This window comes from Magnolia sinica, chromosome 1 (genome assembly GCF_029962835.1).
Source record: "Magnolia sinica isolate HGM2019 chromosome 1, MsV1, whole genome shotgun sequence".
Taxonomy (NCBI): Eukaryota; Viridiplantae; Streptophyta; class Magnoliopsida; order Magnoliales; family Magnoliaceae; genus Magnolia; species Magnolia sinica.
Window position 1 is genome coordinate 113382383 of NC_080573.1, and position 27198 is coordinate 113409580.

The following is a 27198-nucleotide window of genomic DNA, read 5'->3' on the forward strand; positions in this document are numbered from 1 at the left end:
CATCCACACCACACAATAAATATCACTAATTCAAATAGCAAGTATGATACTTAAAATAAAAATAAAAATAAAAACTTAACCAACAACCCAGGTGGCAGGGCCGACCATGAGGGTTCAGTCCACAAAGCAAAATAAATCAACAACCTAGGCGATAGGGCCAACCATGAGGGTTCAGTCCACAAAGCAAAAATAAATCAACAACCCAGGTGGTAGGGCCGACCATGAGGGTTCAATCCACAAAGCAAAAATAAATCAACAACCCACGCGGCAGGGCCAACCATGAGGGTTTAATCCACAAAAAACAAACAGCAACTGTAAGACAACCATAGCACTTGGGTGATAAAATCCCAAGCAGGGCAACCTTATGTCATAGTTAGTGCTTGAAAGACCCAACTGAATTTACTTTGAAAGAAAAAAAATCTACAGAAAATTTGAAAGGTTTAGAAGAGAACTTACCTTAGAAAAGAACTTACCTTAGCTATCTTGTACAGATCTAATCTATCTCTCTTCCCGGCAACAGCGCCAAAAAATTGATTGCTTGCCTCCAAGTGCAGAGGTTCATAACACTACAAAAAATAGGATTTTTAACGACGAAACTTTTACCGACGAATTTTTTTCGTAGGTAAAAAGGACTACCAACGAAAATAATTTTCGTCAGTAAAAGTTTACTTTTACCAACGAAATTTTAATTTTGTAGGTAAAAGTTTACTTTTACCGACGAAAAGTCCTTTTTACCGACGAAAATTTTCGTTGGTAATGGTTTTTTTGAATTTTTGGAAAAAAAATTTCAAAAAAATTACTTTTACAGACGAAATTTAATTTTCGTAGGTAAAAAATGTTTTTCCCGACAGACATGAATCGTCGGCAAAAATCTAGTACAATGCAACTAGTGACCAAATGTGTTTTTCCCGACGGACATAAACCGTCGGCATAAATCCCATGCAAGACGAAAATTACTTCCATCGGTAAACGTGTTTTTCCCGACGGACATGAAGCGTCGGCACAAATCTGGTACTGTTATTACCGATGAAATGTAGTTTCGTTGGTGTATGTATTTTTCCCGACGGACATCAACCGTCGGAAAAAATCCGTTACAATGTTTTTACCAATGAAATATAGTTTCGTTGGTAAATGTGTTTTTAATGACGAACAAAAACCGTTGAAAAAAAGTTCCCGCCAAGGATCACATGACAGTTTTTCCGACGAACTAAAACCGTCAGCAAAAAGGTTCCCAAAAAAAACATTTTTTTACCGACGATTAGTTTCGTAGGTAAAAATAAATATTAACATTTTTCCCGACGGCTGGTAACCGTCTCTAATTGTTTTTACCGACATACAAAAGCCGTCGGTAATAATCCTCTATTTTTCTGTATATATATACTTAGTTTTGTATCATATGAGTGGAATTTTTTTTGTTTTTTATAATTAAAAAGTAATATTTAAATGATTTGTAATATCACATGAAAAAGAATATTGAGAAGTTTAAAAATTTTAACAATGTTTGAGAAAAAATTTGAAAATAAAATGATGCTTTTGAAGAAAAAAAATCGTCATTTTGAAATTATTGAGAAAAAATTTGAAATATGAGAAAATATTTTGAAATTTTGAAAATAAAAATTCAGAATTTGTATTTTAATTTTTCAGATTGTGAAGGAGACTTGGGTACGAGCTGGACGGCGTGTTAGGGATTTCACTCTCTACACTGGCTCCCTTGGGACAACATTCTTACTTTTCAAAGCTTATGAAGTCACCAAGAACAAGAATGATCTCAATCTCTGCATTGAAATTGTGAGGGCTTGTGATACTGCTTCACGAGAATCAGGGTACTTGTGTGAATCTTTTTCTTAGTTAATTTTGTATCTCTTTCACCTATCTTACTCGATTGATGTGAATCTTTGCATAGGTACAATATCCAAGCTATCTCTAAAATGATTCTGAAGAATGTTTAGTATGAGAAATCATTGAAAAACTCTGCATTGATCTTTCAAAATAAAATAAAAATAAAATAAAAAATATGCATTGCCTGGGTGACTATATGGTGTAATAACAAAGGATCTTGGGATATGTTATGGATTGTGCGTGAAAGGAGCCTCTAGAAGGAGCATTTTGTTTTAAGGTGGACCTTGACGGGTATTGCACTATTATCATCTTGTGCTTACTGTGTGCATCTTTGTATATGCAGACATGTGACATTCATCTGTGGTCGGGCTGGTGTGTGCGCCCTTAGTGTCGTGGCTGCAAAGAACGCTAGGGGATCATACACTGTGCAACCACTACCTATCCCAGTTCAAAGCAGTAATGCTTTGAAAAGTTGTTGGCTAGAAAGTTAGTAATGGTTGCCTTCTCGAGCCGAAAAAGATATTTATGCAGTAGTAAACCATTGTTTCTTTGTTTGGAATTCTAAATGCTTATTGGTTACCCTTGTAACTCGTGTACTATCCATTTTTTGTTCCTCGTCAGATGTACTACCTCATTTGGAAATCACTTCTCTTGGGGGTTTCTGGATTGTGTATGAATTGCCACTTCATAGGGTATGGTCGTGAAGGAAATCATCAAGGATGGAATACGATTAGCCAACAAGGGTATTTGCCCATTGATGTACGTAGCATTTATTTCGGTCCAATAAAGTCAATTCATCAGAATCCTTTGGGTTGTTTTTCTAAATCTTCATCTCTGTCTCATCAATGCCTCTTCTATTTATATTCCTTTTTTTTAATTTAATTTTTCTGTCCTTCCAGTTTCGTCCTTGGTATTTATTTAATTTCTTTTCTATGGAATTTTTTTATGTTGGTTTTCTTTTCTTCTCTTTTCCATCTTTGGGTCTATATTTCTCAATTTATCTTATATGGAGGCTTTCTCAAACATATGTTGAGTTGCTAGAAATCCAAAACTCAATGATGGTGGAAGAGCACGATGTCTCATTTGAAGCTCCAATCCAAAATGAGTAAGTTGTAGGGCAGTCCACAGAGTGAGTGAGGTTATGAGAAGCTATCACCAGACTATCATACTATCATATCCATCTGATTTATGGGCTACATATAGGTGGTTATACCAATGACCCTATAAAAATAGAGATCTGAAAATACCCAAGAATTCTTTTATTCGAGACGGTACTGTTATTACTCCTTGGTTGTTGTGATTAATGACCTTTTTATATATAATACATTGTCAATGATGATGAGGAACTGGCGAGGGCCTCACAAGCATTGTTGTGTGAAAGTAACATAGTTTTGAAATAGTGATCGCTCAGTGGTCATCAAGGACTGGATAAATCTCCAAAGGTAAAATCTGGATCTTCTTCAATTCTTTCATTTGTTTCTTTTAACTATTTAACGATGCATTGTTGAATTCTTCCAATGGGGTTAGAGGCCTTATAGTCAATCCTTGGTGTGACATGTGGGTGTGTTTAACTTAGATGTAAATATTATCATGTAATTCAAAATGAGCAGAAATAGGCATCAAACCTGTTTTTCCATAGGGTCGCCCAGACGCTTGAAAATGGTGTTTTGTTGTTATAGGTTAGCCTCAAGTACAATGAGTCAATAGTAATGGTGGTAACTGGATGCCCCAGTGGTTGTGACAGGCCTTATATGGCTGAGCTTGGACTGGTTGGCGATGGACCCAACAGATACCGGGTATTTCACATACTGATTTTGTCGGAAACTATGGATCAATGTTTGAGTTATAAAGAAGTGTTCTGTAGCAGACATCAAAGTGCATCATGTGACAATTACCGTTGTGGGCCCACTGGCATGGACATGCTACAACAGGGCATTGTCGCATCCGAATGCATCATGGCCCTTCCATTTTTTCCATCAAATGCTGTCCCTTTTTCGCCAATGGTAGGTCCTTAATGCAAATGGAAGATTTGAACCCAACAAATACGATAGACATGAAGGATAATGATTTCTTCTAGTGAAATGTGGTTAGAGTTATAGCTAACAAATGTTACTCAGAAATGCCTATTGCAATGTTAATATACACTGGACTTAGTTTGCATTTGCTAGCCTTCCCAAAACCACACCAATACCATTATCATACAAAAGTAAAATCACTGTCTTTCAGGTCTCTGGACAATTCTAAACCTTACATTCCTGCCCTGTTTCCCAACGGTCAAAAACTTGAAATGGGTCTCTATCTCTTGCATGAAAGATCAAGATCAATTGTCTTGATCATCAAATTTGTGTACAGTAGCGGAGGTAAACTGGCCACCAGGATTAGATGGCGCTCTACTTCTTCTCTTCCCTGTTATGTTTCCACCAGGTTCGTAAAACTATATAAATTTAGAAAATCTACGAAGCTTCTATTAGAATTCTAGAAATTCTATGAATTCGGCTACATCAACATAGAGGTTGAATTCACCTATCTAATGAAGACGAAATTCTATGAATTCCGTCTTCATTGGTGAGACCAGTTTCAAGGGAAGCTGGAGGGAATGGAACCTGAAGTCGTGGGTCCTCTGTTGTTGCTGGAAAATACTCCGACATGCCAGTATTTGTGTTCTTGTAATTAAAAATGTTAATAAAACCCTTGATGAGACTTCTGTTCCATTTATGCCATATGGGGCAAAGATTGTGATTCAGTCCTTTTTGTTCTTGTTTTGTAGCTTAACAAGGAGTACCAACAATTTTTTTTTTCTGATATAGATGATAGATATGGACATCCTACAATAATTGGATCATTTGGTAAAACTGGAGTACCCAGCTCAGATGCTTGGATACTTGTGTAAGGTATTCGCCACACAGAGACTGGGAATTCTAATTCAGTTGGGGTTTTGAACTGTATCTTCTTTATAGCTATTAACAAATAATAATCCTTGGGCATCAGCTTCAAGAATGATTGTCCAGAAGAATTGGATGCTAGGAAACAGTTCTATGGGGCAGCATCTACACTGCAGAGGTCATGCACCAAGCTAGCAAAGTCCCCTACTTATTGGGCCTTGATTCTCATGACCTACTACAGCTGGCAATGCAGAATTTCTAAGTTTCCCACTTGAGAGTCTTGTGTATGTTGCCAAATTGGATAAATCACGAGGAACACATGCAAGACCTAGTCATCGGAATCCATAAGTTAGTCATGCACCAAGCTAGCAAAGTTCCTTTTTGCTTGTTTAGCTTCATTTATGTTTAGAAAACACTGATGTTTGTTGAAAGTTGAAACAATTGATTGAGATTTTTTAATACCATCCGTTGTTTCTTTGATAAATGGGCAACAGATGAAAAAAAAAAAAAAAAAGGTCGGGTCCACAACGCATAATAAAGTACACAACATTGCAATGTTTTGGATGCTGGTCTATGCACTTCCACCTGTTTTGGCTTTGATACACATACTCATGGGCAGTATAGGTGCATGCTAGATGACTTGGATTAGTTGGACTTGGATGGTTAGTCATATTTACTTGTGTTTGTGCTTGTTGCTTGATTCAATTTGTTTTGTTTTTCAAGTTAGTGAACTTTATTTTCTGAATAGAAGTTATAAGTTGTTGAGTATATTTGGTTTTATGATTTTACTTGTATATTCCTGTATTGATTGCTCAAGCATGATGGTTATGCGCATTCTTTTAGGTGGATGTTGCATGTGGGAGGATTGGAGCTGCATATTTCAGATTCAAGCATATGTTGTTATCATATATGCAAAAGAATTCTTCTATGTTTGGGTGCATGGCGATTGGATCTGAAAATTTGATATTTTCATTCATTTATTTCACGGCTTTCAGTAAGATCTTCTTTAATTGTTAATTTATTTAATTTGAATGGAAGAAGGATTGATTATTCAATGCAAACTCAATTTATGGAGAGGTGTAGTTTTACTCTAAAAATACTTGAGCTTTCATTTGAAAAAAAAAGAAGAAGAAGAAGAAAAGGAATTATACTTAATTTGATGTTTCATTTCTTGGCATATAGCTCCAAGAGGACTGCAGTGATAAGAGCATCCGATGATTTTTGGCCAAGAGTCCCAGCGTCACATACAATCCATATTGCATCTATTGCCTACAACACCTTTTTCCTTGGAGAATTCATGCAGCCTGTTTGGGATATGTTTCATGTAAGCTACCATAATCCTGTTTCCTGATAGCTTTATCTTTCAACATTTGCTAAGTTTTTGGGAAATCATGATTGGTTATTTGGTGATCGATGTCATTCCTCAGAGCGTCCACCCGATGGTTGAATACCATGGAGTGGAAATGTCCCAAGCACAGCAAGCCCTGCTCTGTTAACAATATGGGCGAATGAAACCCAATCTTGGTCTAATTGTGGTGCTTAAAGTCTAACTTCCTAAACAAAACATGCAAATTATAACCTGTGATTTTAGCATTGCAGGCTGCTGGTAATGAGAATGGCATCACTGCATTTTAGATGGAGTTAAAAGTTAAGACAAATCAAATTAACAGAACTCAATTTCTTTAGGAGATGCTTTGTTTCCTGTGCATTGGAATGACATGTTTTTGAATGTTAAGTTTTTTGTCATGTTAATTCAAGTTTTTATTTTTATTTTTATTCAGGTTTTTTGTCATGTTGAATCAAGTTTTTATTTTTATTTTTATTCAAGTTTTTTGTCATGTTGATTCAAGTTTTTATTTTTATTTTTATTTTTATTTTTAGTTAGGTTTTTTGTCATGTTGATTCAAGTTTTTATTTTTATTTTTATTCAGGTTTTTTGTCATGTTGAATGAAGGATTGTAATAGATTCATTATTGAATGAATATGCAAGTCCTGCATAATTTTTACCTACGAATCATTTCGTAGGTAAAAGTTTCGTCAACAGTTTTTACCTACATCAAATTTTGTAGGTGAAAAGTCTTACATGTACCGATGACAGTTTTTACCTGCGAAAAGTGTTGTAGGAAAAAGTTTTGTCAACATTTGTACCTACGTGTAAAAGTCTTAACACCACTTTTACCTACGAAAAGGTTCATAGCTAATTTTTACTTACGAATAATTTCATAGGTAAAAGTCTTATCAACGTTTTTAATTTTATAGATAAAAGTCTTACCATTGCCAGCGATGACATTTTTCGTTGGTAAAAGTCTTTACCCATGGTCTTTTACCAACGAATTTATCAACAAATTTTTTCATAGGTAAAACTTTTTGCCTATGAAATAATATCATTTACCTACGAATTTTTTCGTAGGTAAAAGTGAAATTTCTTGTAGTGTAAGTAATATCATGTGAATACAGGGTTAATCCCACAGGGAAATGAATCACGAGAAGGAGAAAATCAAATGCAAAACAAACTAAGTAATAAAAACTAAACTGATGATTTGATTTTGGGATTTTTGAATGAATTTAATTCAACTGAATTAAAATAACACCCAAGCTTCAAAGTTCCACACATAGGTTAATGTTCCAAAATCATGATGACTTGGATAACACAACTAGGATCTGAGCACTATGGTCAGCCTAATCGGAAAATAAAACAGTTTACATATTTTAATAAATGATATAAAAGATTAGAAAATCATGGATTTGCACCATTGACATATATTCTCAAGCGTCAGTGATTTTAAGAATTCAATATTAATGAGATAATGAAAATCAAATAAATATAACAGGTTGAGAACCTCTTCTATCTAGGAAATCTGATTGATCTAGGGTAAGCCTATCCATCAATGTGGATCTCATAGGATAGAAACATATGGATCTCACAAGAGGATAAAAAAATAAAAATAAAATCTAAACAATAGATAACATGCATGCACCATTCTTCTCATCATTAAAACAATCAATCATCATAACTTAAAGAATTATTAAACCCATGTGCTTCCCTTCTACCTTGGGCTAGAGGAAACTAGAAAAACATAATTAAATTTTAAAAATAAAAAGCAACAAGAAAGAAATAAATGCAAATAGAAAATATCTAAAGGGAAAAAACAACTTATAAAACTTTAATAAAATTAAAAACTCTTTAAAAATTCTAAATTTTGCTCTTGAATGCTTTTAATGATGCTTAGAAATGCCTTAGGAAGCCCTATTTATAAGTGGGGAACTTCAATTTTCGTACAAAGTTGGAAAACTCTAGAAACTGCCTCAAATTTACGCAGTTTTCCAAAATAGACTTCTCGCTGCACAGTTTTGTTAAAATAGTCTTCACGCTGCGCAGTTTTCCAAAATAGACTTTAGAGCTTCAGAATACACTTTTCAAGACGATTTCAGGATTCTTCACTTCAAATCTTTGATTCTCTTCATCCTCACTTGGTTTTCTTAGATCTTTGGTATATGAATTCTTCAATCTTGGTCTCCTAAGATCCATCCCTTACCTTGGTGATTCTTAAGCATTAAATTCATGCTTTTTAGTACCCTTTTTCAATCCAAGCTCTTAAATTCACCTTATAACACATACATGAGTAAAATAGAATATTGAGCTGATTCATGTTCATAAAACCAAGATATAAATGGGAAAAATTATGTAATATTTAAGTCTCAACAGTCCGCACCTAGGAATAATCCGACAGTTCGTGGAGCCGCTCTTAAGGTTTTGGTTCCACGGGTTGGCGTATCAAAGCCCTGTGCCGATAGAATTTGCATGTTAAAGTGCATACAAGAGTCCTAAAATGCCAATATCTGAAAAGGGGTTGGATTGATTAACTCTCTATTGCCAGTGGGTCACTTCTATGGTGGCGGAATCGTGGGCTTCGATGCGAGCTGTGGTAGGAGGGAAAATTTCTCCAAATCCAACTCCTTGGGGGCTCCCTTCCTCTACTCTCTCCACTCCCTCTCTCCCTTACAATAAAAAAAAATCGTATGGGAGTGAGGGAGTGTGATTTTCAGGCTTATATAATTTGAAATTTGTGTTTTCATGGCCCTGTGGGTTCTTTTCCTAACATGCATACCCCTAGTGGGTTAGATCTTGGCCTATAAGGCCATTCCAGTGGCCCCCTAGCCCATCTGTGCCATAGGGCAAGTGCCCCATTGTTAGATAAGTGATTGGTCTGAATTTGGCGGCAAACAGATTACTCAATTTACCGCGGGGGCCTTATTTGCGATCAACGGTCACTGATGTTCGATTAGGGCCCCAGTTATACGGATATGAGTAGGAAAATATCCCTGACTCATGGTCCGAGTTTGGCTGCGATCTAACAGTTAGAAAGTCACAACTTCGCGAAAGAGCGGAAAGTCTATTTCACTTAAGTTTTCAGATTTTAGCATAAGGGATTCGCGCGTTTCAGGCACTTGGCTTCTGGCCCAAGTTGAGCAGTTCTGGGTACTATCTTGGTTCGCCACCCTTGATGGACGTCAAGCCTAGTGAGACAGACATTATTCTATAATTTCAAAACTAGTGGGTATTAACAAGCGGTCTGGAGCTTATTCGGATAATCGGGGCATTTTTTGAACGAATTGGGTAGGGAGATTTCTTGGGCGCAGTTGTTAGGGTCTAGATTAACTAAGTTCACAGTGTGGCCTATTCGAAATTAACAAAAAATGGTGATTCAATCATGATCACTATAAACCGTTAATTCTTAGGTTAAATGAGTAAATAGGTTGACTTGGTCCATTAGTTAAGATCCAGGCCATAACTAGCTCTGCTTTGGGTAGATCTTTAATTTAGTTACGGTTGTCTTGATTAGTCAGTGATGGGTCGGTTAGATTTGGGCCCTAGATGAACAATTCATGAAGCTAGACTTAAGGTTTAAGTGATTAGGCGAATTCGTTGGCTTCATATGGTTGGTTAATCGAATTTATGCAGTTCTTTACTGATATCACCTATGTATAGGCTCACCTTGAGTGTCAAGGGTCAGTAAGTGATGACGTGGGCTAGTTATATAATTTTTTTAAAAGAATTTTTGGCAATCCAAAATAGCAAAAATTCAGGATGGTACAGACCCACTCTATCTCTCTCTCCTCTCATTCTTCTCTACTTCTTCCTCTCTGCTCTTTCTCACTTTCCTTTTCTTTCTCTTTCTCTCTACTACAACATGTCCAGCAAAGCTTACTGAGCTCAACCAGATGTTAACTCGGATCGGGTCAAAGTGGACTCGATGCCGCACCACACGACTCTCTCCCTCTTGTCTTCTCTTCTCTCATTATCTTCTTCTTCTTTCTCTACCTTCCTTCTAAATCCGACCCTATATTGAACTAGGCCTGGAACTACAGTGACTCAGTGAGTCGAAATGAAGGCTTAAACTTGATCGGGCAGGAAGGTTTGACGAGGAAGACGACCCGCTGCTAATGACAAATAGCAACTGATGGGGTTTTTCTTCAAAACAGAGCTTCTAGGTGGTCTGAATCATTGCATTGAAGAAGCTTATGGATGCTTCAAATCGAAGCTCCATGAAGGTTTGAGCTATGGGTTCGAGCTTTAAAGGTATCGGGCATTTTTCTAGGGTTTTTTGTAAGAGATGGAAGGAGACCCTTAGCTGCTCGATTTCACTTCTCTATTATAGCATAACCTAATCCTCCTAGACCGTTGAATGGAGAATGGAGGGTATGGATTCAATTTAGGGTTACACTATTTGTAACAGAAAGATTCTTAGTGACCGCTTTCTTTTGATTGGAAACCCTAATCCGATGGTTGTAAATGTAAGACTCGTATCCTAGTCCGTACCATTCCGTAGGCTTTCACAGTCTTTCATGTCGAATTTCGGCAACCCTCGACCTTTATCCGACGTTTACGCGTGATCCTAAGTCGGGTCCTACACACCGAAGTCAGCTTAACCCAAAACTTGTACCCTAGCGACTGCACCGTCGCCGTAGTTCCAATGCTACGACTCGCGCACCGATCCGCTACCCGGGTCAGGAGTTGTGGGCCCGCGTTCATTTCAAGGAAAATGCCATGCGTTGTGAATTTCGAGGGAATCTTTCAACATGTCCCATCAATCAATCAATCAATCAAGTCAAGTACACTCCATACCTCAAGTACCAACACCCATTCCTCCTTTTTCCACAAGTCAACACTCTCTTCCCCTACCCAGCCCTTTTTTTTCAAATTTCAAAATAACCTTACCTCTCCATCTCCTTTACTTACAACAACCACTCCATCCATCCCTTTCATCAATTATTTGTATCTCTCTCTCTCATTTATATCTTTACTCTCCAATTCCATGAGAGCTCCAACATCTAAGCTCTCTCCCAAATACTAAGTGTGGCCCACATTCTCATCTCCCATCTCAACCTTCCAATCACCATCAACCTCCATCAAAAGTGAAGGCAAGGAGCATACAAGTCCAAGGAGCTATTTAGAAGGCCAATAGGTGGGTGATCCATTGTTGATTTCAGATTTTAGGGCCCACTTGTTGTGGGACCCACATTGATGTATGCAATGTAGAGAGCTGTAAGACCCGTATCCTGTACCGTACTGTTCCGTCGATGTCCGCGATCCTTCTCGACGAATTCCAGCAACTGCGACGTATAATCAACGTTTACGCATAACCCTAAGTCGTATTTTGTAGATTTAAGTCGAATTAATCCAAGACTTATACTATTGCGACCGCTCCGTCGCTGCGGTTCCAACGTCGCGTCTTGTGCGTCAAACCGACACTTAGATCATAAGTTGGGGACCATGCATTATAATGACCGTGGACCGCGTATTGCGGGGCCCACCTATTCCTTGTGGCACCAATCTCTAGGAAATTATAAGAACGATGACATCACCCTACCTTAGCTATAGCCACCCTACCTACCCCTATCCCTTCTTACAAGTACTTATAGCTAGCCACCCTACCCTTAGCCCTTCTTACAAGCATTTAATGCTAGTCACCCTCTCTTACAAGTCATCATTACCTACCTAAGCTACTCTCCCTCTCTCTTATCTCTCCCTCTCTCTTATCTCTCCCTCTCTCCTTTATTTTTCATTCCTTCATTTTTTCAAAGCAACAAAGAAAAAGAAAAAAAAAATCCCACGTCCATGGTTTTTCAAGTGTGAGAAAGAGTGTTGTGTGACCCACTTTCCCTCTCCCAAGATCCTCCATCTTAGCAATTCATCTCCCATCCTCTACATCAAAGAGAAGCACAAGGACATTGGCGTTCCAACGGACCGAAGAGATCAACCGGTGGGTGCTCCTATAGGCTAGTTTTCATATTTTTACGATGGGCCAAGTGAGGCCTACCGATCAATGGTGTGGATCTCACTTGGGACCCAAAGATATGGCCGATGGCCCACTTTGATTATTTTTGTGTATGATTGGATGCAAGGGAGGGCCCATAATGTCGGGGTCCCTCCATCACACGTGTGTCCCGCTCTTTTTTTTCTCCCTCTCTCTCTCTCACTCTCTCTTTTTCATTTTCTTTCATATGATAATGATGTGGCCATGTGGTCCACTTGGATGGACCCCACCATGAAGTATGTGGTTTATCCAAGCCATCGGTAAGAGGGGCCCACTTCATATGCGTTGAACCCACACCATTCATCCTTGGTGGTCCACCAGAGCAGGGCCCACCTTGTATAGTCACTGCCCAAAACCGTCCAGCGTCCAGGGACGCTGGACGTTGGCTGAACCAAAAAAAAAAAAAAGGGAAATTTCTTTGGGTTTTGGGGCGGACCGCTCATGCAGGTCCCACCTTGATGTTTGTGCTTAATCCACGCCGTCCATCCCATTCAGGGGATCATTTTAGGCGTTGAGCCTAAGGATGGGACTAATCCAATTTTTTTGGTGGGCCAGAGCATACGAAAACAACTTCTTTACCGTCAAAAATCACCCTACCGTCTCTGTACTCCGAAAAATACCCAATGTTGGGCTCGTTGGGTTTGTTTTGAGACCCAGCAATTGATAGTTGGGACGGATCCACCTGATGTGGGCCCCGCACTCGAAAAACCCCAAGATCATGGATTTCAAAATATATATATATATATATCAGCGCCCACTGCCACTGACACAGCAGCAGACGCTGCTGCGTTTTACACGGGCGGGCGGCCAAGAGGCAGGGACCCACGGCTCCATCCGTGGGCCCCACCATGATGTATATTTTGTATCCACACCGCCCATTTGGTGGGCCACTATCTGACGTGGACCCCCTCTAAAAATCGAGCCAATCCAACGCTCGGCGGCCCACATCACAAGAAACAGGTGTGAATTGAACTCTACCATTGAAACCCTTTCGGGTCCCAAAAAGTTTCGATCAAGCTGAAATTTGTTGTTCCCCTTCACCACGGCCCGTGTGACCTTATGAACGGATCGGATGGAAGATAAACGCTGTGGTGGGCCTCACATGGGACCCACAGTGATGCATGTGTTACATGCCCACCGTCCAGACGGACGGTGGGGCCTACTTGATGTATGTGTTCGTCCGCACCGTCCTCCTGGACGGTGGGACCCCCTCCCTGCTGCACGTGAGTGTGCACGTGTGTTCACGTGTGTATGCATGTGGGTGTGTGTGCACTTGTGTGAGTGTGTGTGGATATACATACATATATATATATATATATATAATATTTTATTATTATTATATATGATATTGTATATATTTACATATATTAATATTATATATAATATATATATATATGATGGTGGGCCTCTATGGGCCCCACCATGATGCATGTGTTGCATCCAAGTTGTTCAACCATATGGCCGTTGTTGAGGCCCACTTAATGTGTACTTGTGGTCGTTGTTGAGGCCCACCTTGATGTGTATTTGTGGCCATTGTTGAGGCCCACCTTGGTATATACATAAGGCCCATGTGATTCGACCCATTTGAAGTATTTAAAGGCCCATGGGTTATGGCCCATTGCAATGTACATAAGGCCCACTAATGTGGCCCACTTGATTTATATAAGGCCCATATGAGATGGCCCATTTGATGTATCTGAGAACTATGGGTCGAGGCCTAATGAGATGTATATTGGTCCATTGCAATGTGTGATTTCCTATGGTTTGTGTAATGGTACTTTATGGCGGGCTATGCCTTGGGAACAATGTTAGTTTGACGTCCACATTGTAAGGATAATGTTGGTTAAATGTCCGCATTGTCACACTCCTTAAGGCCCACTGATAGGTCCATACTTATACTCTGCAGGCCGTCTAAGCCCATCTCTGTGATACGCAGAGCCCATCCCTATATGCATGTTTAGTATAGATCCATGATTTATGATCATACACATCATATGTATGCCTGATATGAGGAGTGACCGATCATAGCATATGCCTTCGGGCAGACTGTTTATGGGCTCCCTAATAGGCGGAATTGCCCCATATAAGTGCATGGTACACGCAGGACTGTTGCATGACTGGTAGTGTGACTCATGCACTTGCATTTGTGTGATTGTAGTTACTGTATGCCCTAGCGACATCAGGGCCATAGTCTCCACAGACACATTATGGATGACAGGATTGGATACTTGGTTCTAGCATACTGGCACCATAGATGTCCCTCGGTGAAAATCCCTAAACCCGATGGTACCAGAGGATGACTCTAACGTCCAGACCGAGTGGATACACGAGCGCGCGAGGGCCGTATACCAGTAGGCCGCGTCTCCCACTGTGTCATGATCGGTTGGAAAGGGGTGTGACCTCTCCCGCCTGAGTGAGGGTGGCAATTTCTAGGTTGAGTTTGACCAGCTTGAGGAATCGGTCCGCTATCGACGAGCCGGGCCCGATATTGGCAGGCGGATAGTGAGGTCTCATTCGCTCTTCCAGTTGTGCGTCCGGATAGGGACGGTAAGCTGGCGTAGAGTGTACTAGACCCCGGTGATTATCCAGACTGATAACTGTATTGACATGAGGATTGGCATGCTTGAGCTGCATCTTGCATCGCATGGTCTTGGTATGGCCGATAGCATTCATGCCTTGCATCACTTAGCTTTATTATAGCTAATAGCATTCATGGACTTACCGCATATTTTCGCATTACTATGATATTGTATACTTGGCACTTGCCTTACACACACTTTCACCACCCTCTAAGCTTTTGTAAGCTTATGCACGATAGATGCGTGCAGGTGGCGTTAGGTTGCAGCAGCGTTGAGCTCGGAGCATGCAGCAGTCTTCTGGAGCTTTTGGAGTTTTGTCACTTTCAGTATATTGTATTTCTCCTTTTATACGCCTTGTACTTAAAGTTTTTGTTCATAGTGGATTTTGTGATGGTGTTCTTGTGGTTATTGTTCGTGGGTTATGCTTGTGGTTATGCTCATTACGAATCAAATTGATGTTGAAAATCCTCCTTGTAGCATCCCAGGATCGGAACCTGGCGTATGGGCGCTGGGAGCCGAGAATGGGATTCTATGGAGGCTGTCGGCGCCGGATTCGGCGATCGGAAATTTTGTGAGCCCGGTTTCTGAGTTTGGGGCGTGACAGAAGTTGGTATCAGAGCATAACTTGGGAATAACCAATAACAACATCACATGTTTGCTATGAGCTTAGGACAATTAGGTTCCGAGTGCGTAACATATCAATTGAGTTCATTAGCGCGCGATTCTCAAGATTGATTGGTGCCTTATCTTTTCCATAGGACATGCCGCCTAGGAGAGCGACCCGTTCGACCCCCGCTCCACCACCCGAGACTCCAGCTTTACCACCTGCGCCTCCCGTTCCACCCCCAGAGATCCCTGCTCCCCTGTCTGAGGATGACGTTCCTTCACCTAATGTCGGTGCGGATCCGACCGTGCCTGTTAGCGCCTCTCAGTTACAGCAGATGTTACAAGCTGTGACAGCTACACTTCAGGGGCAGGGCAGACGCCCAGTTATTTCACCAGAGCAGGCAGAGCAGGAGCGTGCGAGTGCTCTTCTTCGCGAGTTCAGACGGCTTGATCCTCCACGTTTCCAGGGCGAGCCAGATCCGACTGCAGCAGAGAGATGGCGCTCCGATGTGGAGAAGATCTTCGATACTATATCATGCACGACCCAGCATCGAGTCCGGTTGGCAGTATTCCTCCAGGGCGAGGCCGAGCATTGGTGGACCTCCATTACCCGTGTTGCACGACCTGATTACGTCTGGACATGGGATGACTTTATCGACCGATTCGAGGAGCAGTACTTCCCTGACCACATTCGACGTCAGAGGGCACTGGAGTTCGAGACTCTGGTGCAGGGGGACATGACCGTGGCGCAGTACGTGGCCCGTTTTGTGGCGCTATCGAGGTTTGCGCCATATATGGTTGATAATGAGGGGCGAAAGGCCCGCCGTTTCGAGAACGGCTTACGTTACGATCTTCGAGGCCGTGTTATTGGACATGAGCTCCCGACCTTCCAGGCGGTAGTGTGGAGGGCTCAGATCTATGAGGCCGAGTGGGCCGGCGGACAGAGCGACCGAGATCAGAGGAGGGGTCAGAAGAGGCAGGCCCCCTCTAGTAGCTCACAGCAGCATCGACGACCGCAGAGGTTTAGGAGCCACCCATCTGCCGGAGAACCAGTAGCACCGACGGCACCCCCAGCAGCACCACCTCAGAGACAGCTTTCTGATACCTGCTATGGTTGTGGTGGGATAGGACACCGTAGGTGGGAGTGTCCCCGACCTCAGCAGCAGCAGCCGAGAGCACCTCGGCAGCCTCCACAGCAACCGAGAGCACCACAGCAGCCGAGAGCACCGCAGCAGCCTCCGCAGCAGCAGCGACAGTAGATTCCACCACCGAGGCCCCCTCAGCAGCTGCACCAGCCTCTAGGACCTCCCCCGCAATAGCAGAGGCCTCAGAGGGGACGTGCACCGCCCCAGCAGGCCCAGGGCAGATTTTATGCCGTTCAGCAGGACCCTCAATCACCAGGAGCAGTCGTCGATGATTCGTGTGACTTAGCCCCTACACCATCTTGCTAGATTGCTTATGGATGATGCGTCTTGAGAGTTAGAGCTTGAGATTCATGGGCGTCATCCCCATCTTTTGATGTTTGATGTATGTTGTACTGTGTTTTGATCATACATGATGTTATGTTCCCTATCCTTTTATGAGTCACGTTTAGTTGCGATGGTAGTGTAAATTTCGAGGACGAAATTTTTATTAGGTGGGGAGAGCTGTAAGACCCGTATCCTGTACCGTACTGTTCCGTCGATGTCCGCGATCCTTCTCGACGAATTCCAGCAACTGCGACATATAATCAACGTTTGCGCATAACCCTAAGTCGTATTTTGTAGATTTAAGTCGAATTAATCCAAGACTTATACTATTGCGACCGCTCCGTCGCTGCGGTTCCAACGCCGCATCTTGTGCGTCAAACCGACGCTTAGATCATAAGTTAGGGACCATGCATTATAATGACCGTGGACCGCGTATTGCGGGGCCCACCTATTCCTTGTGGCACCAATCTCTAGGAAATTATGAGAACGATGACATCACCCTACCTTAGCTATAGCCACCCTACCTACCCCTATCCCTTCTTACAAGTACTTATGGCTAGCCACCCTACCCTTAGCCCTTCTTACAAGCATTTAATGCTAGCCACCCTCTCTTACAAGTCATCATTACCTACCTAAGCTACTCTCCCTCTCTCTTATCTCTCCCTCTCTCTTATCTCTCCCTCTCTCCTTTATTTTTCATTCCTTCATTTTTTCAAAGCAACAAAGAAAAAGAAAAAAAAAATCCCACGTCCATGGTTTTTCAAGTGTGAGAAAGAGTGTTGTGTGACCCACTTTCCCTCTCCCAAGATCCTCCATCTTAGCCATTCATCTCCCATCCTCTACATCAAAGAGAAGCACAAGGACATTGGCGTTCCAACGGACCGAAGAGATCAACCGGTGGGTGCTCCTATAGGCTAGTTTTCATATTTTTATGATGGGCCAAGTGAGGCCTACCGATCAATGGTGTGGATCTCACTTGGGACCCAAAGATATGGCCGATGGCCCACTTTGATTATTTTTGTGTATGATTGGATGCAAGGGAGGGCCCATAATGTCGGGGTCCCTCCATCACACGTGTGTCCCGCTCTTTTTTTTCTCCCTCTCTCTCTCTCACTCTCTCTTTTTCATTTTCTTTCATATGATAATGATGTGGCCATGTGGTCCACTTGGATGGACCCCACCATGAAGTATGTGGTTTATCCAAGCCATCGGTAAGAGGGGCCCACTTCATATGCGTTGAACCCACACCATTCATCCTTGGTGGTCCACCAGAGCAGGGCCCACCTTGTATAGTCACTGCCCAAAACCGTCCAGCGTCCAGGGACGCTGGACGTTGGCTGAACCAAAAAAAAAAAAAAAAGGGAAATTTCTTTGGGTTTTGGGGCGGACCGCTCATGCAGGTCCCACCTTGATGTTTGTGCTTAATGCACGCCGTCCATCTCATTCAGGGGATCATTTTAGGCGTTGAGCCTAAGGATGGGACTAATCCAATTTTTTTTTGGTGGGCCAGAGCATACGAAAACAACTTCTTTACCGTCAAAAATCACCCTACCGTCTTTGTACTCCGAAAAATACCCAATGTTGGGCTCGTTGGGTTTGTTTTGAGACCCAGCAATTGATAGTTGGGACGGATCCACCTGATGTGGGCCCCGCACTTGAAAAACCCCAAGATCATGGATTTCAAAATATATATATATATATATATATAAGGGCAGCGCCTGCTGCCACTGACACAGCAGCAGACGCTGCTGCGTTTTACACGGGCGGGCCCCACCATGATGTATACTTTGTATCCACACCGCCCATTTGGTGGGCCACTATCTGACGTGGACCCCCTCTAAAAATCAGGCCAATCCAACGCTCGGGCGGCCCACATCACAAGAAACAGTGTGAATTGAACTCTACCATTGAAACCCTTTCTGGGTCCACAGAAGTTTCAGATCAAGCTGAAATTTGTTGTTCCCCTTCACCCTGGCCCGTGTGACCTTATGAACGGATCGGATGGAAGATAAACGCTGTGGTGGGCCTCACATGGGACCCACAGTGATGCATGTGTTACATGCCCACCGTCCAGACGGACGGTGGGGCCTACTTGATGTATGTGTTCGTCCGCACCGTCCTCCTGGACGGTGGGACCCCCTCCCTGCTGCACGTGTGTGCACGTGTGTATGCATGTGGGTGTGTGTGCACTTGTGTGAGTGTGTGTGGATATACATACATATATATATATGTATATATATATATATATATAATATTATATTATTATTATATATGATATTGTATATATTTACATATATTAATATTATATATAATATATATATATATATATGATGGTGGGCCTCTATGGGCCCCACCATGATGCATGTGTTGCATCCAAGTTGTTCAACCATATGGCCGTTGTTGAGGCCCACTTGATGTGTACTTGTGGTCGTTGTTGAGGCCCACCTTGATGTGTATTTGTGGCCATTGTTGAGGCCCACCTTGGTATATACATAAGGCCCATGTGATTCGACCCATTTGAAGTATTTAAAGGCCCATGGGTTATGGCCCATTGCAATGTACATAAGGCCCACTAATGCGGCCCACTTGATTTATATAAGGCCCATATGAGATGGCCCATTTGATGTATCTGAGAACTATGGGTCGAGGCCTAATGAGATGTATATTGGTCCATTGCAATGTGTGATTTCCTATGGTTTGTGTAATGGTACTTTATGGCGGGCTATGCCTTGGGAACAATGTTGGTTTGACGTCCACATTGTAAAGATAATGTTGGTTAAATGTCCGCATTGTCACACTCCTTAAGGCCCACTGATAGGTCCATACTTATACTCTGCAGGCCGTCTAGGCCCATCTCTGTGATACGCAGAGCCCATCCCTATATGCATGTTTAGTATAGATCCATAATTTATTATCATACGCATAATATTTATTACTGGTATGTGGTTTGATTGATCTTTGCATATGCCTTCGGGCAGATCATTAGGTCCCTGATAGGCGGAGTTGCCCCGCATGAGCACATGGTTTACGCAGGACTATTGCATGCTAGTAGTGTGACTCATGCACTTGCATTGTGTGATTGTAGTTCTTGTATGCCCTAGCGACACTAGGGCCATAGCCTCCACTGACACATCGTGAGTGGGTGGATTGATACCGAAAATGTTTGGTTCTACAGCATACGGGCGCCATAGATGTCCCCGGGTGAAAATCTCTAAACCCGATGGTACCGGAGGATGACTCCAACGCCGAGACCGAGTGGATGTACGAGCGCATGAGGGCCGAATACCAGAGGTCGCGTCTCCCACCGTGTCGTGGTCGGTTGGAAAGGGGTGTGACCTTACCCGCCCGAGTGAAGGGGCAATTTCTAGGTTGAGTTTGACCGGCTTGAGGAATCGGTCCGCTATCGACGAGCCGGCCCGATATTGGCGGCGGATAGTGAGGTCTCGTTCGCTCTTCCGGTTGTGCGTCCAGGATAGGGACGGTAGCGTAGAGTGTACTTAGACCCTGATTATCCAGACGATAAGCGTATTGACATGAGGATTGGCATGCTTGAGCTGCATCTTGCATTGCATGGTCTTGGTATGGCCGATAGCATTCATGCCTTGCATCACTTAGCTTTATTATAGCTAATAGCATTCATGGACTTACCGCATATTTTCGCATTACTATGATATTGTATACTTGGCACTTGCCTTACACACACTTTCACCACCCTCTAAGCTTTTGTAAGCTTATGCACGATAGATGCGTGCAGGTGGCGTTAGGTTGCAGCAGCGTTGAGCTCGGAGCGTGCAGCAGTCTTCTGGAGCTTTTGGAGTTTTGTCACTTTCAGTATATTGTATTTCCCCTTTTATACGCCTTGTACTTAAAGTTTTTGTTCATAGTGGATTTTGTGATGGTGTTCTTGTGGTTATTGTTCGTGGGTTATGCTTGTGGTTATGCTCATTACGAATCAAATTGATGTTGAAAATCCTCCTTGTAGCATCCCAGGATCGGAACCTGGCGTATGGGCGCTGGGAGCCGAGAATGGGATTCTACGGAGGCTGTCGGCGCCGGATTCGGCGATCGGGAATTTTGTGAGCCCGGTTTCTGAGTTTGGGGCGTGACAGGGGACCCACATCCAAGCTCTATCTCCTCGTTTCTCTCTTTTTTCTCTCTCTCTCGTATGGATGGTATGTGTGTGTGTGGCCCACCATGAAGTATATATTTTATCCATGCCGTCCACCGAGTGGCCCACATGGCAGTCAGTTTGGAGGGGCCCAAACGAAGGAAAAACACAAATATCAGCTTGATCCAAGAGTGTGGCCCACTTGATGTAGGGCCTCCATATTGCGTAGGGCCACCCAAACCGTCCATGTGGGGCTTACTAGTGGGGTGTGCCCCCTTTTATCCAGGCCGTCCAGCGTCCCTGGACGCTAGACGCTGCCATTTACACGGCCACACACACACACGTATATATATAAATATGTATATATATAATGCATATAATATATTTATATACTATATAATATAATATATTACATATTATATGAATGATGTGGTGGGCCACTGCTATGTGGGACCCACCTTTATCTTGATACCTACACCGTCCAGGTGCATCTGAACGGTGAGTATGGCTAGTCTGCTGCCATGCAGACATATATAATATATAATATTATAATATATAATATACAATATATTAAGAATATTATATTGGTGGGCCACATGTGTGGACTCACCACGATATATATGCATCTGATCTGCACCGTCCAGATCATCAGACTCTCTGGACAGTGGCTTTTCTTTATGTTATGTTATATTATCATATAATATAATATATTATATTATATTATATTATATGATAATATATTATATTATATTATATATGGTATGGTGGGCCACTACGTGGACCGCACCATGATGTATGTTACATCTGCACCGTCCAGTTGCTGGACGGTGCAGCAGGCATGACATCCAAGCCGTCCATCCATCTTACGGGTGGAGCCCACTGTGATGTGAACCTTGTCGTCCATCCATTTGATGTGCATGCGGCCCCACCATGATGCGTGTGTTGTATCCTTACCATCCATCCAATTTTGAGGGGCCACATGTGATGTTTGGGTCTTATCCACACCGTCCATATGGTGGGACGGTGGGCCCCCTTTTGATGCATGTATTCTATATTCAGCCGTCCATCAGATTGGATGTGGGCCACCATGCCGCATGTGTTTTATCCAAACCGTCTATACATTTGGTGAGCTCGTCCTTGGGCTTGAGACTAAAAATAAGACAGATCTAATATCAAGTGGACCACCCTACAGGAAACAGTGGTATTGAACACTCACCCTTGAAACCCCTTTAGGTTATAGAAGTTTTGATTCAATACAATATTTGTTTTCCTTCCCTGTTTAGGTCCTTGTGACCTTATGAACAGTATAGATGGAAAATAAGTACTATGGTGGGCCCACTAGAAATTTAACAGTGGAAATCATTCTCACCATTGTCATTTGTGGTATGGTCCATATGATCCTTTGCATATGATTCATTTTTTTTATGCACCATAATAATCCCTTGCAATGAATGCATGATGTATTAGACTCGACCTATTCAACTCGGCCTATTTAACTCAACCTATTCGACAGGCCCATCTGATTCGGCCCATTTGACTTGGCCCATTTGACTCAGCCCATTCGACTCGGCCCATTGATTCAGTCCATTTGACTCGGCCCGTTTGACTCGGCCCATTTGATTCGGCCCATTCGAATCGACCCATTTGACTAAGTCTATTCGACCCTACCCATTGATTCGGCCCATTCGACCCGGCCCATTTGATTTGGCCCGATGTTTTATATATATATATATATATATATATTGGCCCATTTGATTCAATCCATTTGATATGGCCCATTAAGATGTGTTTGGGGCCCATTTGGAAGGGCCCGATGTGATGTATATGGGGCCCTTGTATAAGGCCCGATATGATGTATTTGCGGCTCATTCGTTAAGGCCTAATATGATGTATTTGGGGCCCATGGGTTGAGGCCCATTGTGATATATTTGGGGCCATGGGATGAGGCCCATTGAGGTGTATTTGGGGCCCATGGGTTGAGACTCATTAAGATGTATTTAAGACTCAGGTGCAAGGCCCACCTATTATGTATTTGAGGCCCATGTGATGTATTTGAGGCCTAGGTGCGGGGCCCACCTATTGTGTATTCAAGGCCCGATGTGATGTGTGATTTTGTCATGATGTATGTAATGATGTTTATGTGGGCCACTCCTTGGGAGCAATGTTGGTTAAATGTCCACATAGATGGGCAATGATAGTTGAATGTCCACATTGTGACCTTCCTTTGGGCCTTGTTAGGCCATTCTCATCGATGTCGATTGTCAATTTTGATCATCAAAGCTGATTATCGATCGATTTTGATTGTTGTGGCCGATTGCCGATTTCGATTATCGATCGATTCCGATTGTCGAGGCCAATGTGATGTATATGCAGCCCGTATTTGAGGCCCATTGTGATATGCGTTCGACCCATGTTTGAGGCCCCATGTGATGTATATGCGGCCCATATTTAAGGCCTATTGTGATGTGTAACCAGCCCGTGTTTAAGGCCCAACATGATGTATATGAGGCCTATGTGATGAGACCCATTGTGATGCATTCGAGGGCCAAGCGATGGAGCCCATTATGATGTACGTTAGGCCCACGTGAAAGGCCCATCGTGATGTGTATTAAGCCCTTGAGTGAGGCCCATGGTGTCGTATATTTGGCTCTTATATGAGGCCATGGGTCTACTATATGTTAGGCTCTATGTGGGTCATCCCTTGGGGGCAATGTTGGTTAAATGTCCACATTGTCGAGGTCGATTGTCGATGTCGGTTATTGATATCGATTATGAGTATGTAACAGCATAACATCATAATACATGCCCATACGCATCATCTGCATGTTTGTTATAAGATGTGGTTGATCATTGCATATGTCATTGGGCAGGTTGTTATGAGATTCCCTGATAGACGGAGGTTATCTCACATGAGCGCATGGTATGCGCAGGATTGATGTATGACTCATGCATCTTGCATTATGTGTTGTGGTTACTATACGCCCTAGCGACATCACGGCCGCAGCCTCCATAAGCATGTCATGGATGGCTAGATGGGACACCGAAAATGTTTGGTTCGAGCATCTAGGCACTTTGGTTGTCCGTGGTGAAAGTCCTTAAACCTCCATGGCCAGAAGACGCCCCAACGTCGAGACCGAGTGGATACATGAGCGCCCGAGTGCCGAATACCAGTAGACCGCGTCTCCCACTGTGTTGTAGTCGGTTGGGAGGGGGTGTGGCATTACCCGCCCGAGCGTAGAGGGCATAACTAGACTGAGTTTGACCAGCTCGTGAATGGGTCCGCTATTGACGTGCCAGCTAGATAATGGTCGACTACTAGTCAGGCGGATAGTGAGGTCTCTTCCACTTGCATGATCGCGCGTCAGTGGGCAACGATTTGCATGTAGAGTGTACTAGACCCCGGTGATAATCCTAGAGATGAACAGTACTGATATGTGGACTTATTGAGCAGGCATTGCATATTCATTTATTCATTCACTATCCACTCGGGCTGGTGGTGCGCAACTGTTTGTTACGTGTACCTTCGTAATGGTCAGGATTTTGGTTGGGGCGCGACTAAGCTGAGATCAGGAGTTTACCACATTGAGTCTGACTATCCAAATTAGGTATGGGACGGGTTTGGATAGAAGTCTCGTGTGATGGACCCCATAGCCTGCGATACCACATACTATCATCCTGACTTCACACTCCAGCATGGTCATTCCATTCGCACCACATATTGCATTACATCCGTGATATATGGCATTTTGGATTATTTTGTTTCTACATTTATATGGTCTAGGTACGACTGACACTATTTGTAATACTCATCAGGAATTGTATATTGCATTGCATCCTCAGCATCTGATATTTGGCTCTTTATGACTCCCCATTCGCTTAGTTGATCTGTATTGCATATTTTGATATTGATTGACTCATGGACTTGTCAGTATTTCCACTTACTTTGATATCGTATGATTCATGATTTTAATTACCAGTATTTTTGGTATTGTATGATTATGGCATTGTATTGAATACTTAGCACTTGCCTTGTGCACACACTTTCACCACCCTCTAAGCTTTCTATAAGCTTATGCACAATAAATGCGTGCAAGTGACGTTGGTTGCAGCGGCGTTGAGCTTGGAGCATGCAGCTGTCTTTTAGAGTTTTAATTTTATTTTTGACATATGTATTTCTCTTTCAGCATTGTATTCAAATGTTTATATTAGTGGATATGTGATGATGATGTTGCCTTTGTAATTTGGGTATACTTGTGGTTCTGCTTCTTAAGAGTTAAACGTACATTGAAAAATCCTCCTTGTAGGATCCCAGGATCGGAATTTGGCGTATAGACGCTAGGAGCTGAGAATGGGGTACTACGGAGGCTGTCGGCACCGGATTCGGCGATCGAGAATTCTGTGAGCTCGGTTTCCGAGTTTGGGGCGTGACAGTAAACGGAGGGCTGGGATGATTCTAAATGGGTGGCAAAGATAAAGGGAGAGGAACGCACATGGATTGCCAACGTAGTAGGGAGAAACAAAAAAAATCCATTTTTGAAAATAGTCCCACACACCTCCTACTTACAATTGAAATCGTGTGCATGCACATGTATATCAGCATGTAGAAAGGGCTAGGGTTTGGTCAGAATCGAGGGCCGCACATGATGGATGATTTGGATCATTGAAGTGGTCCTTAATAGTGGGCCACAACCATCACAGCGAACAGTTGTTTGTTTAAATGCTCATCGGGTAGGAAAATAGGAGAGAGAGAGAGAGAGAGAGAGAGAGATTTCTCTCTTTTTTCTGGAATTACTCAAGTCAACACACATTTGATCGGGTGTTGGGTTCGGTGGTCGAGGGTGTAGACATACTGTGTACACACATAGTTATTGTGGGGTCCACGATGATGTTTGGACAAATCTACTCTGACCATTCGATTCTACTCGCCTAGATAGGACATCATTCCATTGATCAAATAGTCCCCATGCTCAGGTGAGCCGACATCAATTGAATTGTGGTCATAAGCATTAATTTCCATTGATCCAATGGTCAACTTTTCTTGATTTCAATTATTAATGGTTCTAGGGTTTCTTAGTTTAATCTAATTATACTTTGCCAGTTGATTTGATAGTTAGATGATTTTAGCTCCTGAATGGACCACAAAAGTGGATTTAAGATTTCATCCATTGATCTTGAAGAATCCAATGGTCAAATTGACTTGTTGTCAATAATCCACAGTCTAAAAGGGTCCTAAACTAGTTTAGGAGCACTTGAATAGTCAGTATTACCATCTAATACTCAGATTCATGTGATCTAGTATTTAATCATTGAACAAAATGCCACAGACTAGATGAACGGTGGATTTTTAAATTTAAGTCTTGCAATTAATGATGAAAGGTTTAATTTGTTTGTTAAGGCTCTGTTTTGAAGTTTTATCAAAGTCTAATATTTGGAAATAGGTTCCCATATAAAAACCAATTTAAAAAAATTATTGGTGTGTAAGTTAAACATGTCCCACACACACATAGCTACATTTGATTTCCATAATAACACATGAGTATGGAAAAGTGCAGGATTTTACACCCATACACCTACATTTGATCAAATCCTTCCACTATCATGACTACTTATTAAAGACTCAATGCCCATGTAGATCAAGTGGTGATCCCTAGATCTGAATTATCAAAGTATCATCAAGTGCGATCAAAACATTTCCAATAGTTAAAACAAAAGTTTAACAATAGAAAATACTTTTAAAACCTTTTAATTATTAGGTCTTATGAAAAATTTTACTTAATGAGCATCCGATCTCATAAATTAAAGTTACAAGTTCCTTAAAAAATTAATGGATCACATTTTTAGCCAAATTGACTCTTAATGGACTTGATAAATGTGCTCAGCCACACCCACTTCTATTAGTCATATGACGACCTCTTAAAGAGAGCCATATATATATATATATATATATATATATATATATATATATATATATATATATATATATATATATATATATATATATATACATACCTTGAATGTGTTCACGAACCCCAAGTGTAGGGTTGCGATGTAGTAATAACTTAGTGAGACTGAGGTCATATCCATAGGGACTTGCTATTGTGCGATTTCTAGAATACGTTAGAATTAAAATTAGAATCTAAGTAACTACTAAAATATAGTTTAAAGAGTAATTGTGGAAGAAACTATCAGATATAAAACACTAGATTGCCAATGATCCACTTATAGCTTCCTTAATGTTAATTTACTTGATTCAATTGGATATCACAACTGGAATCGAAGTCATATCCTATCTAGCTGGATAATAGAGCAGTTAAATCATCATTCATACGCTTAAAAACAAATTTAAACTTTCATTAAATTGGTTCCCTCATAAAGCATCAACGACTTGATTGTAAT

The 27198-nt window shown here is 41.9% G+C and overlaps 1 long non-coding RNA gene across 3 annotated transcripts; it reads left to right on the forward strand.

Annotated features, from left to right (window-relative positions):
- The first annotated feature begins 1648 nt into the window (after nt 1–1648).
- On the forward strand, nt 1649–6698 carry LOC131254447 (uncharacterized). 3 transcript variants are annotated; one of them, XR_009175577.1, is made up of 7 exons: nt 1649–1823; nt 2183–3281; nt 4607–5383; nt 5565–5715; nt 5904–6045; nt 6149–6451; nt 6603–6698. It is a non-coding gene; the product is annotated as an uncharacterized LOC131254447 (long non-coding RNA). The 3 variants fall into 3 exon arrangements; XR_009175571.1 differs by lacking the exon at nt 6603–6698 and having other exon boundaries at nt 4647–5383; nt 6149–6519; XR_009175565.1 differs by lacking the exons at nt 4607–5383; nt 6603–6698 and having other exon boundaries at nt 6149–6519.
- The last annotated feature ends 20500 nt before the right edge of the window (nt 6699–27198 follow it).